Genomic DNA, 6,945 nt, shown 5'->3' on the forward strand with positions numbered 1-6,945 from the left:
TTTCCATGGCTCGAGTGGAAAATCCCTCCTCCTTGAGAGTGATCCTGGAAGAGAAGGCACAGGTGAAGGTGGTGGTCGAGCGGGTCGTCCAACTTGTCCATGACGGAGTGACTGGTATGGACCTACTGGAGGTCTTCCTCAGTCGACGCATCCAACCACTCCAAGCTCGTGACCATCCAATGTGGATGTACTCGGGACTCGAGGATTCCACTCGGATCCACCCGGAGGATGTTAGTGAGGACACAGTGGAGAAGTGGCTGAGAGGTATTACCGGCAACAAGGATAATCCTCGAGGGTCCAGGAGGGTGGTTCCATTCGACCATTCACGCCAGCCGGAACAGGTACGATTCTACATTGTCGAGTGTCTTCTTGATTTATTATGTAACATATTGTTGATGGTCGACTGTCTTTCTTTTGTTCATTGTCTTTTCATGCTCTTATTGATATGTACTCGATGCCCAATGGAGTGCAGGAGCAAAATGTCGAGGAAGGGGCGAGCGGGGGCGAGAGTGGCGAGTGGCACTCGGATGCAGAGGAGGACGAGGAGAGCGATGACCCGAGTGACGAAGAAGAGGTCGACTCGCCTCCTCGCAGGGAAAGGAGGTCCAAGCACGCTCACAACCTGGCAAACACCCCTGACCTGGTGGCCGCACCGACTGGGCAGTCTTCAAAGCGCCCTCGGACGTCTTCTCCGGTGCCGACTGAGAAGGGACCGAAACAGCTCAGGACTGCGCCGCCTCTTGTGCCGAAACTATTGAAGGCCACATCCTCCAAACCGCGGAAGGCTTTGCCCAGAATCAAAGTGACCATTCCCACCATCTCCGGGTAATCATCTGACCCGATCTTTTGGTCGACTCGAGCAACAGAACATAACTGACTGAAAGTTGACATTTGCAGTGCTGCTACCTCTAGAACTTCTTCCCGCCAATACCGAGACGAGGAAATGGAAGACGCGGTTACCTCCAACCCAGGTAAAATTCTCGTGATCTTGTTCTTGATTATTTGGTCGATCAAATTCTGGCGATTCACTTGGGGTCGACTGATTTATTTGCAGCCCCACCCAACGTTATCGAGCTTTCGGATGATGATGAAGATGTGGCCCCGAGGCCCAGAAAGAACAAAAAAGTAGCGGCTGGCAAGACATCTCAGCCGGGACTGACGACGGAACCAACTGTCCAACAACCTGAAGATGCAGGTGGGGCCTCTGTGACTTTTGTTGTCCCATTGTCGAGTGAGCACCCTGCACCATCGATTGTACCAGTGTTTCCTTCAGCCGCCCAACCCCATGCCTCGGAGCTCCAAGCTGCCGCATCTGGGCCGTCTGCCCCTTTCTTCACCAACTATCATGTTCCGGAAAGCCAGTCGAACGCCGCTGCGGAGGCTATCCGTCAGGCTAACATGATGATGGAGCGGTAACATAGCCAAACAATGGTTTGCTAGGACAAGGTGGGTTAGAGGCTTGGCTCAACAATATGGGAGGCATGATAAGCAAGTGGTAGGTATCGCAGCATAGGCATAGCAAAAGAGCGAGCATCTAGCAAGCAAAGATAGAAGTGATTTCGAGGGTATGGTCATCTTGCCTGAGATCCCGCAAGGAAGAAGAATGAGTCCATGAAGAAGACAAACAGACGTAGTCGAACGGGTCCTCACAAACGTGACGTTGTCGGAACCAACCCGAAGAAGCAACACCGGAAAGAAGCACACAACATAGTAAACAACCAACACATGAACATGGCATGATATGCGGTATGCGGTGCATAATGCATGATTTGGAAAAGAATGATTGAACCTGGCCTCTACATGGAAATCCAAGAGTGCCACTGGAAAGGTGAGGTGATTTTGATTGAAATCGATATAAAGATCACCGGAATCAGATGCACGGTTTGGAAATGGCAAGCAAAACAAATATGGCACCGGTCTGCGATAAACAGCAAGTAGCCTTCTAAATGCATCAAGATAAATATGCTACAGCACTCAAACATAGCAACAAAATACATGGCAGGGATCCACTCATGATGCTTGACAAAATATGAACACTGAGCTACGGCTAATTCATCCATTAACAGGTTCAAACAAGCATGGAAAAAGTGCAAAAGATAACAGGTTTCAGACTTACTGAAATAACAACAAATCAGGAATTTATCATTAGGAAGCAATGTTTAGAACATGAAAACTACATGCTACAGGGACATATCATGGCAAAGCAAGGCATGACATGAAGCTACCCTAAGCATATAACAAAATTCCCTTAGTGACCATGAGCCAAAAGGGATCAAAAAATACAATTGCAAGCATGTGAACATAGCAAAAACATAAACAGATTCAGACTTAGTGGAAAACTGGAGCATGCAAAACAGTTTAACAAGTAGGCATGTTTACGAGCTCGATGCACTCACTACGAGGCATTGCATGACAAACTAAGCATACACCCATCAAGAAGACATGGCATAGAAGCTATACATGGCAAGAACAACAACATAGCATGCACGGATCAACAACAACAAGCTCGGCAAAATTGCTAAACATGTTAACAATCTGCCAGGAACATTTTATAGCAAAAGTAGAGCTCGATTGACTCAAGCTAGGGGGCTCCATAAACGCAAACAAAGACATGGATGGATATAGCACCACAATATTAACAAAACATCCTTACTGATCATCCTCAAAAGAGGCACGGGTCACTAGGAAACAACATGAGCATATGGCATAAAAATAATGACAGGGCAAGGACTTAGTGAAATTCTAAGTCCCTGAAATTAGCATCATTGAGTAAGCTACTTTACATGCTTGTGCTAGTTACCAAAAATATCAGAAAAATACATGGCATACACCCCTGTAAAGATGGCATGGCATACATCAAAACACATGTAGAGCTCAGGATCCTAGCATGCACACATTAATCATGGCAAAAATGACAAAAGACCATTTGCTGAAACAGATCTGAAATAATCATCACATAGCCCTCTTCCAACAGCATTTCGGGCATCAAGATGAGCTCAAATGAAAATCATGCAATGAGAAGAAATGATGTACTCATCGAGACGAACATTTTGATATGCTACACGCACGAATCGGAGCTACGTTAAGGAAGTTATGATGCGATGAAGATGCATAAAAATACTGGGGACTTAGCAGATTTCAGGAAAAAAAACATGCGAGCGCTAGATATCTAAACGTCGCACAGGTGGGGTATAGACGGACGTTGCTCACCTAGGGCCCTTGGGCCGGATCGAAGCGGACCGAGGGGCGGCGAAGCTGGGGCGGCCTTTGCGCTGCTGGGCCTGCAGCGGGGTGCGTGCCCATGCTCGTCGTCTCCCCGAGCGGGAGCTCGAGCAGGAGGCGAGGCGGCGGCGGCGCTGCCCTGGAGAGGGCCGCCGACGATGGGAACGACGCAGGGGGCCACGGATCCGGCCAGATCCGGTCGGCCGGAGCCGGATCCAGGCGATGGCGAGACGGGCAGGGCCGGCAAGGTGCGGGGCTCCGATGGGGAAGCACTCCGGCGACGGCGGCTCGACTCCGGTGGCACGAGCAGGAGCTGGTCGCCGGCGATGTACGGTGGGGAAGGCGAAGCGGCGACCGGGCGGCGAGGGAGATGATGTGCACGGCGGCGGAGCGGCTTCGGGCCCGCGCGTGACCCGGATGGGCTCCGCGGGCCGGCGGGCGCGGGGGCGAAGTGGGGCGCGGGCACCGGCCAGGTGGCGCGCGCTATGTGGCTGGGAGTGGCGGCGTCTGATTCGTCGGAGTGAGGTGGCGGCGGGATGGACATGTCCGGCCGGCGCGGGAGGAACTGTCCGGCGGCGCGAGGAGTTTGCTAGGGTTTGGACTGCGCGAAAAATTCGTGGAGAGCCACATATATATAGGTAGAGGGAGCTAGGAGAGTCCAAATGAGGTGCGGTTTTCGGCCACGCGATCGTGATCGAACGAACGAGAGGATGGAGGGGGTTTAGGTGGGTTTTTGGGCCACTTTGGAGGGGTGTTGGGCTGCAACACACACGAGGCCTTTTCGGTCCCTCGGTTAACCGTTGGAGTATCAAACGAAGTCCAAATGGCACAAAACTTGACAGGCGGTCTACCGGTTGTAAACCAAGGCCGCATGGCAAGTCTCGGTCCAATCCGAAAACGTTTAACACCCGCACACGAAAAGAGGTAGAAAGGGACACTGGATGACATAGGAGCGCCGGATTGCAAAACGGACAACGGGGAAAATGCTCGGATGCATGAGACGAACATGTATGCAAATGCAATGCACATGATGACATGATATGAGATGCATGACACCCAAGCAATGACATGGCAACAACAGCGAATAACTGGAAGACACCTGGCACATCGGTCTCGGGGCATCACACTAAGCCCCCGAGTGGGAGGGTTGCTCACCACTCGGTAGGATTTTACAAACTTAGGCGAGTATTGGACTGCAGCTAAGCCCCCGAGTGAGAGGGTTGCTCACCACTCGGCAGGATTTTTTTTAAACTTAGGCGAGTACTGGACTGCAGCTAAGCCCCCGAGTGAGAGGCTTGCTCACCACTCGGTAGGATTTTTTAAACTTAGGCGAAACGGATTCGCAGCTAAGACCCCAAGTGAGAGGCTTGCTCACCACTCGGTAGGATTTTTGTTTGAACTTAGGCAAAACGGATTCGCAGCTAAGTTACCCACTGGGGGATTTCAGATGCAAATAAAAGCAACAACAATCGTTTAAGAGGACTGTAAAGCTCTAGTCTTTGATAAAAAAATTACAAAGGTATTTCTTATTACATTTTATTCGAATGAGTACTTAAGTATAAAAGGGGCAGAGCAGCTCTGCATTCCAAGCTCGTGGCTCGTCCTTCTTATGCTCGGCATCGTAAAGGTGGTATGCTCCATTGTGGAGCACTCTGGTGACAATGAAGGGACCTTCCCAAGCCGGGGCGAGCTTGTGTGGTTTCTGCTGATCCACTCGAAGAACCAAGTCACCCTCTTGAAAGGCTCGACCCTTCACGTGTCTAGCGTGGAATGGACACAAGTCTTGCTAATAAATGGTCGACCGGATCAAGGCCATCTCTCTTTCCTCCTCTAGGAGGTCGACTGTGTCTTGCCAAGCTTGCTCTGCTTCATCTTCAGAAAAGAGCTCAACTCGTGGTGCATTATGAAGCAAGTCACTCGGTAGAACAGCTTCAGCCCCATAGACCAAGAAGAATGGAGTTCGGCCAGTCGACCGATTGGGAGTTGTCCTCAATCCCCAGAGAACTGATGGAAGTTCATCAACCCAGGCGCCCGCTGCGTGCTTGAGATATCGCATCAGTCGGGGTTTCAGTCCTTTGAGAATCAGGCCATTTGCTCTTTCTGCTTGTCCATTCGACTGGGGATGGGCGACTGAAGCATAGTCGACTCGTGTGCCTTGTGAGGCGCAGAAGGTTCTGAACTCATCAGAATCTAAGTTCGATCCGTTGTCAGTGATGATGTTGTGCGGAACTCCATATCTGAATATCAACTCTCTGATGAAGCTGGCAGCAGTATTAGCTTCAAGATTCTTAATAGGCTTGGCTTTGATCCATTTGGTAAACTTGTCGACTGCTACAAGCACGTGAGTGAAGCCACTCCTACCAGTCCTCAGTGGACCAACCATGTCCAACCCCCAAACAGCAAAGGGCCAGACGAGTGGAATGGTCTTCCGGGCTGATGCAGGTTTGTGCGACATATTGGAGTAGAACTGGCAGCCTTCACATCTGTCGACTATATCTTTCGCCATTTCATTTGCTCGTGGCCAATAAAATCCAGCTCGGTATGCTTTAGCCACAATGGTCCGAGAGGACGCATGATGACCACAGGTCCCCGAATGGATGTCGTGGAGGATCACTCGGCCTTCTTCTGGTGTTATGCATTTCTGGCTGACCCCAGTTGCACTTTCTCTGAACAGTTGTCCTCTTATTACAGTAAAGGCCTTGGATCAACAGATGATCTGTCGAGCCTCTTCTTCATCCTCTGGGAGCTCTTCCCTAAGGATATATGCAATGTAAGGCACTGTCCAGTCGGGAGTGCTGACCAACACCTCCATGATCAAGTCGACCATGGCTGGGACCTCGACTTCAGTCGGATCTGTGGCACTCTTAGGCTGCGGGGGTTCTTCAGCGAAGGGATCCTCTTGAACTGAAGGTGCATGAATATGCTCCAAGAACACATTACTGGGAATAGCTTCTCTCTTGGAGCCTATCTTTGCTAAATCAGCTGCTGCTTGATTTTTTAGTCGGGGTATATGATGGAGCTCTAACCCCTCAAACTTCTTTTCCAACTTCCTCACCGCGTTGCAATAACCAGTCATGGCTGGGCTTCTGACGTCTCATTCCTTCATCACTTGATTGACTACCAAATCTGAGTCGCCATAGACCATGAGGCGACGGACGCCGAGTGAGATGGCCATACGCAACCCATACAAGAGTGCTTCATATTCTGCTTCGTTATTGGAGGAATCAAAGTGAATCTGGAGGACATATCTGAGCTTGTCTCCTCGGGGGGATACCAGTACCACCCCAGCACCGGAACCATTCAGCATCTTGGAGCCATCAAATAACATAGTCCAGTGCTCCGAGTGAACTTGAGTCGGCAGTTGTTGTTCAATCCATTCGGCGAGGAAATCTGCTATTGCTTGGGACTTGATAGCTTTCTTTGCCTCGAACTTGATATCTAAGGGAAGGAGTTCAATCACCCACTTTATCACTCGACCAGTTGCATCTCTGTTGTTCAGAATCTCTGATAATGGAGCGTCGCTGACGACTGTAATGGAGTGATCAGAGAAGTAATGTGCAACCTTCTTCGTGGTCATGTAAATCCCATAAACAAGCTTCCGATAATGTGGATATCTTTGCCTTGATGGAGTCAAAACTTCAGAGACATAGTATACTGGGCACTGAACTTTGTAGGCTTTTCCTTCTTCTTCCCGCTCGACCATAAGTATTGTACCGACGACTT

The sequence above is a fragment of the Triticum urartu genome, chromosome 3A, assembly GCF_056163025.1.
Source record: "Triticum urartu cultivar PI428250 chromosome 3A, HENAU_Tu73, whole genome shotgun sequence".
Taxonomy (NCBI): Eukaryota; Viridiplantae; Streptophyta; class Magnoliopsida; order Poales; family Poaceae; genus Triticum; species Triticum urartu.